Genomic DNA, 12,787 nt, shown 5'->3' with positions numbered 1-12,787 from the left:
GGCGCCTGACTCGAAATCCAGCACCTTACGGAGCCCCAAGCTGCCTCTTCCGGTTTCTGCGCATCTGCTACTAAGCCTCTCTCTGTGGCTTAGCTACTCTCAGACATCAGAACTCATCCTGGGGCAGGACAGGGGGCTGGGCAGGGGAGGGGCGAATCTCCCAGCAGGTCACCTTTGAAAAAGACAAACTTATGCCTAACCAGGGTCTGTGGATTCAGGATATTTCAGTGCCCTGGTCAGGACACAGTGGCACAGGACAGCATCCGATGCTCGGAGCCACATATGACTGTTCTCCCAGGGGCACCGTGGGAATGGTGACTCCAAGTTCCTCCAGACTGGGTTCGCTCCCCACAAGAAATGAGGACAATAATCCTTACCCCACAAGGGTTTTGCAATTTCAATTACTGCCTGTAAAAGGCTTTGTGATGCCTGGATTAAAGGCAATGTTGGATGAAAGCACAGAAGCAGTCACAAAGGTAACTGTTGTTATTGCGTCTTGATCCCTGAACATAACTCTGTTCAATTAAGCATCTTCTTGAAGCTTCTTCTAGCTACCCCTGATATGGGAAAGTCTAGGAACCAAGAACAGGCCCTATGCAGGCATGTACTTCGTAATAACGGAAGTACAGATGATGCCAAGAACGAACTGGAAAAAAGTGATCTCGCCTGAACAGTACTCCCAAGTGGCTTCAAGCACACGTTTTTGCAAAAGCTAGAGAGTCCATTTACTCATATATAAATGGGGATATTATTTAAGAAAACAAGCTGACTGCCCACAGGTCTAAGAGGCGGGAGCAGGTGGTCAGAATTTCCGGGATGCCCTGCTCACCCCATGACAGGGTGTTCATGGTGGATGCCACAGTTTGCAGCCTCTAAAGAGGAGGCCCCCGACAGGCTCCTCCCCAGTCAGCGTGCTCTCTTGGGACAGCAGATGGTGAATCAGGCTGAGTTACTATTATTCCCGCTTGGTCTCTTCAGGGAACTGAATGGGGCTAGGATGCCTTTGGTTCCCGGGAACTAAAAAATCAAGATACCAAACAATCCTACGCTCTCCCCACCTGACTTTTCCGAAATGGCACTTCTTCATAGGCAATGCCAGGAATCCACTTTGCTTCTGCTTTACCCTTCCGACTCCCGGGAGAAGCAAGCGGGCTTCTCTGATCTAAGCCACAGTCACTTTCTTGGGTAAGCCTGACCCCTGATGGTGTCTTCTAACGGTGGCACTTACAGAGGATTGACTTTGTACCAAGCAGAGCCACCGAAAGCTAGACTGCCTTAGTTCCAATCTCCATTCTACCCCTTTCTCTTTACATTATCAATAGGAGTTTGTCGTTGTGTTTAACTGCTAAGTCGTGTCCTACGCTTTTGAGACCCCGTGGACCACAGCTGGCCAGGCTTCTCTGTCTATGGGATTTCCCAGACGAAAATACTGGAGTGGGTTGCCTTTCCTTCTCCAATGCACCTTCTTGACCCAAGTACTGTATGCGCATCTCCTGCTTTGGAAGACGGATTCTTTACTGCTGAGCCATCAGGGAAGCCAACAGGAGTTATGAGGCATTACACCTCAGTCTCCATCTGTAACAGGAACAACTGTCTCATACGGTTTGGTATCATGAATGTATCAAATAAGTTATTATACATCAGTGTTTTTGATAAAAGGCTATCCAGAATTGCATCATCTCATCTTCCCCACAACAATGCTACAGAGTGGATACTAATATTATCTTCAGTTGGCAGATGGGAAAAACTAGGCACAAGGTACTTAAGGAATTTGCCCAAGATGGAAGAGCTAGCTTGAGTGGTCCAAATAACTCCAGAGCCTATACCCTGAATATTATTCACATTCCTCCATTCAGGGCCCCCCGCTGCTGCCCTGTATCATCTAAGACCGCAGTGAAGTCTTCCATTTGTTCACTGCACACTCCAAGAGCCAGGGCACTGGTCCTGGTTTCATGCACACTGTCAAAGGCTCAGTACAGGTGCTCAAAGAGTGGGAAGAAGAACAAATCCATCTGTCCATCCGTCAAGGCGGCAGGCTGGGCCGGGGAAACTGGGCACTCATCCCACTGACAACAACGGTCACATCTGCACAGTCACCTGAAACACACAGATGCTCCTAAGCACCGCCACAGCGTTCATGAGTGATCACACCTCCCAGCCCACTCACCAGCCCCCAACCTCTCCTGATTTTCTAATTCCTTCTGATTTTTGTCTGAGGGCTGGGAAAATCTCAACAGAGGGGAGCTGCTAACTTTTCTCTAGAAAACAACTTTCCCCAGCTATTTGTCAACTTCTGTCATTCAGAGGGCTACAACACAAACGTATATCTTTAATGAAATTCACAGTCAAGAAAAGTTGTCATCATCTAGCTATATCTGTTATGACATACATTTCATTTTGTTCAATACATAACAGAGAAGTTATTTAATCAAACAGAAGATTCTTGCTAAAATGACAGTCCAAGCAATGTCCAAACAAGCATTTATTATGCTACGGGAAACTGATCAGGATTGGATTGTTTTCAGCAGAATTTTTTCCTTCCTCTTCCACAGAGAAAATAGCTTGAGGGGTGGGGGCAGAAAAACAACTCCAGACAATCGAGGTGGAGTGACGCTGAGTCAGTGGTAAGTGCGGGTACTTAAGCCCCACCCTTAGGTCAGTGGGGAGAAAACTAATTAAAAAAAAAAACCTCCTCCCATGTGGATAGTCATAAAAGGGTCTGTTGCAAGGAGAGGCTGGGTCTTCCTTTTCCTCACCATGTAACTCTACAGAGGAGAGGTTTTGGCCCAAATATAATACACAATGTGAGGAACACATCTGTGTTTCTCAATGACACTTACTCTTGGATATATTTTGTCTTTTCAATTTAATGAACACTTAGCTTCAATGAGAAAACGTATGCGACTGAAGAAGAATTTAGTGGGTTGTAGACCTAGAAAGCCCAAGGCCAAAAATCAAGGGGGAAATAAATGTTAGGGTGGTAACTGGGTATTTGGGCTTTGGGCAACACACAGGGTGTGATAAGGAAAAGAAAACAAAAGATACCATTCATACTTTCTATGCTATGCCAAGTCACTTCAGTCGTGTCTGACTCTGTGCGACCCCATAGACAGCAGCCCACCAGGCTCCTCCGTCCCTGGGATTCTCCAGGCAAGAACACTGGAGTGGGTTGCCATTTCCTTCTCCAATGCATGAAAGTGAAAAGGGAAAGGGAAGTCGCTCAGTTGTGTCTGACCCTTACATGAACTGCAGCCTACCAGGCTCCTCCATCCATGGGATTTTCCAGGCAAGAGTACTGGAGTGGGGTGCCATTGCCTTCTCCGACCAGTCATACTTAGAGGATGCTAACCCTCTCCCTCTGCTCCATTCCCTACACGGTACCCAGAACACAGTGGAATATTAAGAAAGATCTGTTGCACGAATAGGTAGAAGAATACGTGGGGATATAAGACGGATGGATGGACAGGCCCCCACCAAAAGGAAATGACTGATAAAAATTATTTGAATTAATATCCTCCAAGGTGGTGGCCCATTATCATGGCCCATCATCATAGGGACTTCCTCCTCATTCCTGCTAAAGGTATGTCCTGAGCCATGGTATGGCCATTCTTCCAGTAAAGAGCAAAGGGTATCTTTTACAAGACGGCTGGGGCAACCAGTGACTAAAACACTTCCTTTTTCCTATGCCAGGTTAATTGGTTACCTTGCCAACAATGACACAGACTACCAATTAGCCCCAAACTTTACCTTACTATGCTAATGTTCTAAGTAAAACAAGGGATGATGGATGATGGAGACCCAAGGTGATCATCTAGGACATCCAAAACAAAGGCCGCTGTCTGTCTTCTTCAGAGTTCCTGATTCAGTAGGTCCGGGATAGGACCCAAGAATTCTCATTTCTAAGAGGTTTCCAGGTGATGCTGAGGTACAAGAGAACCACTGACCTGTTCAATCTCAAAGGTTCCTCAACCTCTATGATCCTACAAATCCATTCATGACTTACCGAAATTCTTCTGGATTGAAAGGACTTTGAAAAATACACCCAACATTATTAGAACCATCACAAAGGTACACAGCACTGCAAAATTTAAGATCAGGATCCTTGATCATTCCAACAGTCCTCTCTCTGTAGGATTTTGGTCTTCATAAAAGCAATTTTTTCTATTCCCGTATTCATTTCTAGAGACTTAAAAAGGTCTTTCAAAAGGTATGGAAAAATGAGTTTCGAAAATTCACTCACAATAAGACAATAACTCAGGGGCCTGTAAGGGAATTCTGTGAGGTCATCTAAGTCACTGCTTGGCTTCCAACAGGATTTGCAAACCAGCCAACAAATTGCGTATCTAATGTATGCCTAAGTGCCATCAAGGGGAGGGGCTCCACTACTTCTTTTTAGTGGTGCCCTCTTCCAGAGTCTGGACATCTTTAAAAGACTCCTGCCATCTGACCACATCATACAGCTATTTGTGGCCATCTTTAAAAGACTCCCTCCATTTGTCTACTTCATACAGCAATTTCACATGCTCTTCAGGGTTCATGTCTTCTTAATGGTAGATCTTTAGAGATCTAAAGAGAACTCTTTTTCTTACAAACATGTTCCTGGTTACAAAGACTTAATGAAATGCCCCTACACGTAACACACATGCCCCAGCACATCTCCTACGTACGTTAAATAGTTCAGTTCAGGTCACTCACTCAGTCGTGTCCGACTCTTTGGGACCCCATGGACTGCAGCACGCCAGGCCTCCCTGTCCACTACCAACTCCTGGAGTTTACTCAAACTCATGTTAAATAGTACTGATTCCTTGAACCTTTCCCCAATATCCTCCTTGCTCAGCCTTTCATCATCTTCATTCATCCCTGGAAAATGCTCCAAAATCCCTACCCCTTTTCTTGGACTCCACCTGAGGCTGGCCCAGAATACCCAGTCCTTTCATCTTTCACCTACTTTCATGAATGCATCGTGGACCAAGGGAGGTACTTAACAACAGTGCTGGGTGGCTCACAAGCATCCGTGTGAAAAGGGAGGGACTGTACAATTCTGCATTATTGAAGACAAATGAGAGCTAGAGGACTTGCTTGTTGAAGAGGAGGTGGAGAAGCAGGCCCAAACTGCAAGCTGGGTCCTGGAGCAAGTCTCACAAGATATCCCAGAAATCACTCTCCTGAATGAAAATGTGATCACAAGGATGTTTGAGACCTGCTGAGTACTTGCAACTCAAAGCAATTTCACCAGCACAGGGTGTTGGCTTTTAAATGGCAATATCCAAATCAGAGAGGAAATGACAGTGCATTCCAAGCAAAATTGCACACATTTAGGCAGACTTAAGAAAATAACAATAAAAGTGCAAATTTATTCTGCATGTGTGATCGTGATTATCATTACATCAAGTCCCATACATGCCCAGCCAGAATAAATATTAACCCATTTTATAAATGACTTTATATTGCATTTGTGGATACAGCTCCACCCAAACCCAAAACAACACTGTTTCCATAGTAACCAACAGATTTCAAAGAAGAAAAAAGGAGGGGGAGACTTCGGAACGGATAGCAATCAAATAAAATAGCCAGCATCAACAAAATATGTCAGCATTATTTAAAACACACATTTAGGACCATTCTATAGTTTCAGCTCTTTCCCAGAAACCAGCTCCGCCTAAGTTACCTTCTTGTCAAGCTGGAGCTCCCGCAAAAATAACAAATGCAAAATTGTTTCCATCTTCATTGAGGAAAGAAGCAAAATTCTTGAGTCATTCTTGAGATTCAGATGGGACTGGGATGAAGACAATAACATTTCCTGGGTGACTTAGCACACACTGAAATGCAGATTAATTACCGATTGGTAATGATGAAATCTAAAGTGAGCTTTGATCATCATACTAGAGTATCCATCCTCTCACTGAGAATGTAATGAGGGGGGATAAAAAGCAAAGCCAAAATTCGAAGCTAGAGAGCTCACAACCAGAAAAGCTGCAGACCATCTTCAGTCAAAAGCCAAATTTTTCACTGAAACATTCTTCAATGTCAGTTTCCCCCAGTGAATTTTACACATGGATGCCATGGAGTCATTCACCTACATCCCTTCAAGTCCTGTAGGTCTTGTGCCTAAAGATAAAACTCAAGGCAACCTCTGTAGGCAGCATCCTGTCTCTAGGACAGTATCAGCCTAATGGGGCTCATCGGGGAACTCCATGAACTCACAGTGTTGGCCAATCTCCCTCTCCCTCTAGAGTAATAAAAATAAAATATTCATAAAATGTAAAAATGAATACATCCTGCACCAGGGGAGGTACTTAAAAACAGCGCTGGGTGGCTCACAAGCATCAGTGTGAACTGATGAAAAATCAGGGTTATTTCAATTCCTTGGCTCTAACTGTATTTTAGAAAGAAGTTTTAAAGTCATTTAGTATTTTCCTTTCTCCCACATTCTAGTTGTGTAACCTTGGGTAAGTTATTTAAGCTTTCATTAAGCTTCCTGAGTCTTAGTTTTCTCATCTGCAAAATGGGAATAAAAGTATCTACCTTATAGGCATGTTCTAAAGACAAAAGGAGTTAACCCATAAAAAGAGGTTAGCAGAATACCTAACACACAACAAAAAGAACATGTGTTATTACTGTTACTCTTATTTATAAGTGAATCCTCTTTCTTAATGACTAGAATCAAATTCTGATGCACTTTCCTTGGATAACACCTCTCAGTGTTGCAAAGACAAATACTGCTCATCAAATATCTTTGGAACAATTTTACCAGGAGACCTCACGAGCTACAACCAATTGGCATATCAGCTGGCCATAGATGCCATGTGTTTCCAAGTCAGATAGAAGTGGGCTGGAAAGGCACTTACACCACGTGACCTCAAGTTCACTCAGAAACCTCCACAAGCCTCAGCTGCATACCCCAACAGTGTGAGCAGTTAGAGTAACCAAAGATATGTGGCAAGGCTGAAGTGGAAGAATGCCTGTATGCATTTCACAAAGAATCTGTTACCTTCAAACAGTAAATATACGTCAGCCTATGAAGGGCTTCCCTTGCAGCTCAGTGAGTCAACAATCTGCCTGAAATGCAGGAGACCCAGGTTCAATTCCTGGGTCAGGAGATCCCCTAGAGAAGGAAATGGCAGCCCACTCCAGTATTCTTGCCTGGAGAATCCCATGGACAGAGGAGCCTGGAGGGCTGCCGTCTATGGGGCTGCATGGGTCGGGCACAACTGAGAGACCAGGCACACAGGCAGCCGTTGTTATCACTGTATTTATCTGTTCCCATTAACCACTGACTGAACAGCTACTGACAATGCCACCACATGCCAGGGGGTGCATGGCTAAAAAAAAGTCACATGGCCTGGCCTCAGTTTACAGCCCAAATGAGAACACTTATGTCGAAGAAGCAAATAAATAACTATATGACCACAAATCTTGACAAGAGTTATAGAAGGCAAGAAAGGGAAAAATGATTCAGGCTTATCCATGGCAATATTGTGTCATATTGTAAAGATTTTTTTCTTCTGTAACCCAAATAACACAAAAATGCTCTATTTTTTGCCAACAATTTCTCAGGCCACTACTATTGAAATTTTGAGAACATAGCTTCCAGTCTTTTCCACAGAGGACTCAATATCCTGCAGGTTTTACTTCTAGCCAAAACCAGAGCAAGGTTTCCATTCTTTTGAACCCAGAGGAAAAACAGGCTAAGTTTATGTGTACAGCAGATATGCCAGCTGAAATAACTCAAGTGATAGGGGAAAAGAAAAAAAAAGGTAAAAATGAAACAGTCCACTCTTAAGGCCATCCTGTCAAAGATTCAACATGCCTTGTTCCTGTTTTTTTTTTTTTTTAAATGAATCATCAAAATCACTAGAATCAAAAGAACACAGCATACATACAGATGCAGCCTTACAGGGCAGTCAGGTGAACAAAACGAAGGCTCCGCTTTCTGATGACTCACATTGGTTCCATCCGGCCAAGCCAAGAAAGACTCCACTGCTTGACGCCAGGTGACTCCCGACTTTAAAGATTTATCTGAATTTGTTCTACAACCCTATTAGTAGACTTTTCCCTTATTTCTTCCTACAGTTTGCCTAATGGTTGAGGATGCACAAATGTAATTGCATTCACATTTTATTATGAAGTCAGTTGAGTCACTAAAAGTACAAGGTAGAACTTAGGTTTTATGGTTTTTCATTATGTATTGTGTGCTTCATTGCCTTGAGGGTCATATTTTTCTTGGGGGAGGAGTTGTAAGCATGGAATACTTATTTTGTAGAGGACATACTATTTTGTCAGGGTTTAAAAGTTTTTAAGGCCACGAGATCAATCTCACACCAGAGGACTGGAACTTCCCCAATAAAGTATGGTATACTATGCTTGACAAAGAATAAAGATTTGGACTTCTGAGATACAACATGCAGAACTGCTCACACTCAATTTATACCCAATACAAAGTATATGAAATATGACCCCCCAAATAAAAAATATCAACAAAGTCCAACAGAATTCAGTAGAACTTTGAAAATGCTTTCTTTTTTTCTTCTTCCCCCCATGCTTCATCTTAAATCACATTCTCCAACAAATATTTTGGATGTTTGTTCCACTTATTTTAATATGTGATATCTGGACTCAGTAATGACAGCTACCTGGGGCAGAAATGTCTTTCTACCTTAACCAGCATTCATGACTCTGAAATCGGCCCAAAACCCTAACAGGAAACCCAAGTCCAAAGAAGAAATGAGGGTACAGCAGTTTACTGTTATACCTATAAAAATGTATTTTATTAATTTTAGTTCTGCTAACACGTAACACAATATATGTCAGAAAAACGTATAGGCAGACATATTAGCCCCACTGCCACCAAAAACAAAACAAGTGAAAATAGAGGGGACTAACCTATTCACACTCCCTAGGTTACTACTGTGCCCAGAGGTACCATTTACAGATTCTCATCACATGCAGGTCCCGCACTGAAGCACAAAGCACCACCATCGCCACCTCACAACCATGTGCAGTGTACACGTCAGTGGGAAAAAGGAGATTCTTTTTTTCTGTTTCTATTTCACAGATAGGAAAACCAAGACCCAGACTGACAAAGTAACTTACAAAAAGGTCAGAGGCTAATAAGTAGTTGAATCAAGATTTAAATCCAGTGCCTGGCACCAGAGCTTATGCTTGCAACTACTATACACATGTTGGTCTCCACTGCAGCTAACAAACTAACCATGTAAGCAAAGCTCATCGCTTCTCACAAGATCTTGATGAAGTATACACTGTTTTGTAATGGAAGATGACTAGACAGAACTGGATTAAGTAACTTACCCAAAGACACACAGTCAGTAAGTGTCAGAACTAGGATTCTGAACTATGAGCTTTTAAACCATCTTTAATACTAGGCCCTTAAATGTATTTTACTTTACCTTCAGAATGGTATAGACATGGAGAAAAAGCAGCCATTAGGAGAGAAAAACAATGGGTTTCCACTTGAGATCTTAACCAAGATTATCTCATATGCCCTTTCTCCAATACCGTCAAAAGGTTGTTGTAAAATCTTAAGGAGCAAAACTTTAAAGACATAAAGAAGCATGAAATTCCCCCAGCACTCAAGGCCTTGTCCTACCAGAAAATGATACTCATAGATACAACTCATGTATAACTAACTGTCTACCACTGATGAAACAAAGAACAACAAACAGTACCCAACCTCGATTTCATATATGTGTTAATATGGCACAGAGAAGGGAAACAAAGGGGGAGGTACAATCTGTTTACAGGATGTATATTAAATCAACCTTAAAAATGCACTCCAATATACATCAGGTGCACACGAATGCTGTTTGATTCCACTTATACGAGGTACCAAGAACAGTCAAGTCAAATTCAGAGAGTCAGAAAGTACACTGGTAGATGCAAGGGGCCAGGGGGTGGAGGTGAGAAGGGGAACTGAAGAGTCAGTGTTTAACAGGCACAGAGTTTCCGTTCGGAAAGGTGAAAAATTCGAGAGATGGATGATGGTGAGAGCTGCACAACAATGTGAATGTACTTACTGCCACTGAATGGTATAGTTAAATATGGTTAAAATAGTATGTTTCATGTTATGTAACTTTAACCACAACAAAAGAAATATTTTAATTAAAAAAAAAATGCCAACCTAAAATGTCCAAAACTTATCGTCCTGTCCAGAAGGAAAGCTGTTAACCAAATTATGGTTTAAACCAGCGATCATTTGGGGAGCTGGGGAGTGGGGTATCTGGGACTGTGTGGGAGCATTTAGGTTGCCACAGTGACTGGTGGGCACCAAAACGTTAAACACCCTGCTACAAGGTATGGCAAACACACAAAAATCTTTAATGTCTCTAACAGTGGTCTCCACACAAGCCGGAAACTGGTTTTACTCAATTCAAAGATATAGAACAGGCTCCAACCCCTAGAAGACACCTCAAAAAATATCTGTGCAGTGACTAGTGTCATCTAATACAGTCAATAAAGAGTAACTATCATAAATATAATATGGCAGCATGGTAACAGTTACCATGAAGAAAAAGCAAGGCAGAAAGTTATAAGCACAAGATGACTGCAACTATACATTTAAATTCTGCATTCAGAAAAGACTAGAAGGCGATATATTAAAATATTCAAGACTAGAAGGACAGTAGGTAAAGGGACAGTGGGAATCTCGTTCATTCATTCATGCACGTCATTAATTGGATGATGAGGCATTTGGCTACCGTAAGAGAGTCATAGTTACTCCCACCGTTTACCACTCCACTGAATTTCTTCACTTCGACATTACCACCCCAGTCAAACTCCCCACCTGTCACTGTCCCCATCCCCTCCCTGGAGCAGGTCGCACCTAGTAGAAACCAGAGCCCCAGAGCCCCTCAGGGTTTGCCCCCCTTCCCTTGTCTCACCAGGTCAGTGAAAAACTGATCAGAGTATGCTTAAACCAACAGAAGGATAAGCTTAAATGTTCATTTTTATTTTTTCACACCAGTGAGAGAATTAGTGATATTTCTCTCTATTCCTTAAGTGGGACATACTCTATGATTTAAAAAAAAAAAAAAGAAAGAAAACTTCAATCATTTTTAATTGGCCAAAAGATACCTAGAATTAACAATACTAGAACACAATAACCCCTAAATAAATATATAGCCCAGAGTGTGATAGTGTTTCTGAAGAAAGATAAATTAAGGTTGTCATCTGGGTATTTCTAGATTTTTTTTACCTTCACCTTCAAATTCAGAGTACTCCAAATTAAAGTCAAAAGTTTACAACACTTGCCTACCAAAATCTTCCTCATTGAATTTCCCATCACTGATAAGCACACTGTTATCCAATGTTAGGCAAGCTCAAAGTCTGAAGACAGTTTTTTCTTTTCCACCTCATGCCTCCCATTCCCAACATTCCCCTTATCTTTCTAGCCTTTGATCCAACGTCTATACCATCTGTCCCTACCCCTTCTGTTCCCAACATTCAGTTCAGTTCAGTCACTCAGTCATGTCCGACTCTTTGTGACCCCGTGAATTGCAGCACGCCAGGCCTCACTGTCCATCACCAACTCCCAGAGTTTACCCAAACTCATGTCCATCGAGTCGGTGATGCCATCCAGCCAACTCATCCTCTGTCGTCCCCTTCTCCTCCTGCCCCCAATCCCTCCCAGCATCAGAGTCTTTTCCAATGAGTCAGCTCTTCCCATGAGGTGGCCAAAGTACTGGAGTTTCAGCTTCAGCATCAGTCCTTCCAATGAACACCCAGGACTGATCTTTAGGATGGACTGGTTGGATCTCCTTGCAGTCCAAGGGACTCACAAGAGTCTTCTCCAACACCTCAGTTCAAAAGCATCAATTCTTCGGTGCTCAGCTTTCTTCACAGCCCAACTCTCACATCCATACATGACCACAGGAAAAACCATAGCCTTGACTAGACGGACATTTGTTGGCAAAGTAATGTCTCCACTTTTGAATATGCCATCTAGGTTGGTCATAACTTTCCTTCCAAGGAGTAAGCGTCTTTTAATTTCATGGCTGCAATCACCATCTGCAGTGATTTTGGAGCCCCCCCCCCCAAATAAAGTTTGACACTGTTTCCACTGTTTCCCATCTAATTCCCATGAAGTGATGGGGCCAGATGCCATGATCCCAACATTAGCAACCAATTTCAAGATCTCTCTTTCCTGAAAGCTGCCATCATGTTTTCCTACATTACCTCCCCAAAGCGCAGTCAGTTTCCCACTATGTGTAAGCAACTCCCAATATTTTTATTAAGCTAAGATAAGCAAAACACAGTGAAAAATTCTCAATAGAAGTAGCAGCTATGATTTTTTTAAGGCAATGATCAGTACAGAAACGTTGATCTCAAACATTTCAACCAAAAACTACCTTAATGGCAGTGGGGGAAAGAGGGAAGATGGCTCAAGTACATTTATGAAAAAGGTGGGGAATCTAGGAGCACAAATCAAAGGGGACTTAAGCATGGAGGAATGTCACTGTGAACATTTGAAGCCTTGTACTATATGCCAACATAAATTTGGCCATTTGAAATATTAAAATGATGTCTTTTCCCACAGACGTCTTCAGGGGGAAAGTGCCCGTGCATCACAGTATGCCAGAGTAAATTATTCTATGATTTAGCAAGATCCCAACTACCGCAACATAAGCCTAATGGTGTATACACCCTAGTTTGAGATTTACAGGTCTCCATGACAAAATAGAAGATAACTTTTAAAAATAGATTATCTGCTAGTATCTGATGTCAAACATCACTAGTTTGAAAACTATTTGATTCTTCAGCTAATGTCAGT

General features: G+C 42.4%; 1 protein-coding gene across 23 annotated transcripts in view; it reads right to left on the bottom strand.

Annotated features, from left to right (window-relative positions):
* FOXP1 (forkhead box P1) overlaps positions 1-12,787 on the bottom strand; it is a 624,022-nt gene that overhangs the window by 495,827 nt on the left and 115,408 nt on the right. The gene's annotated exons all lie outside the window — the stretch shown is intronic.

Source organism: Ovis aries, chromosome 19, assembly GCF_016772045.2.
Source record: "Ovis aries strain OAR_USU_Benz2616 breed Rambouillet chromosome 19, ARS-UI_Ramb_v3.0, whole genome shotgun sequence".
Taxonomy (NCBI): domain Eukaryota; kingdom Metazoa; phylum Chordata; class Mammalia; order Artiodactyla; family Bovidae; genus Ovis; species Ovis aries.
This window is presented reverse-complemented; position numbering and strand designations above follow the sequence as displayed.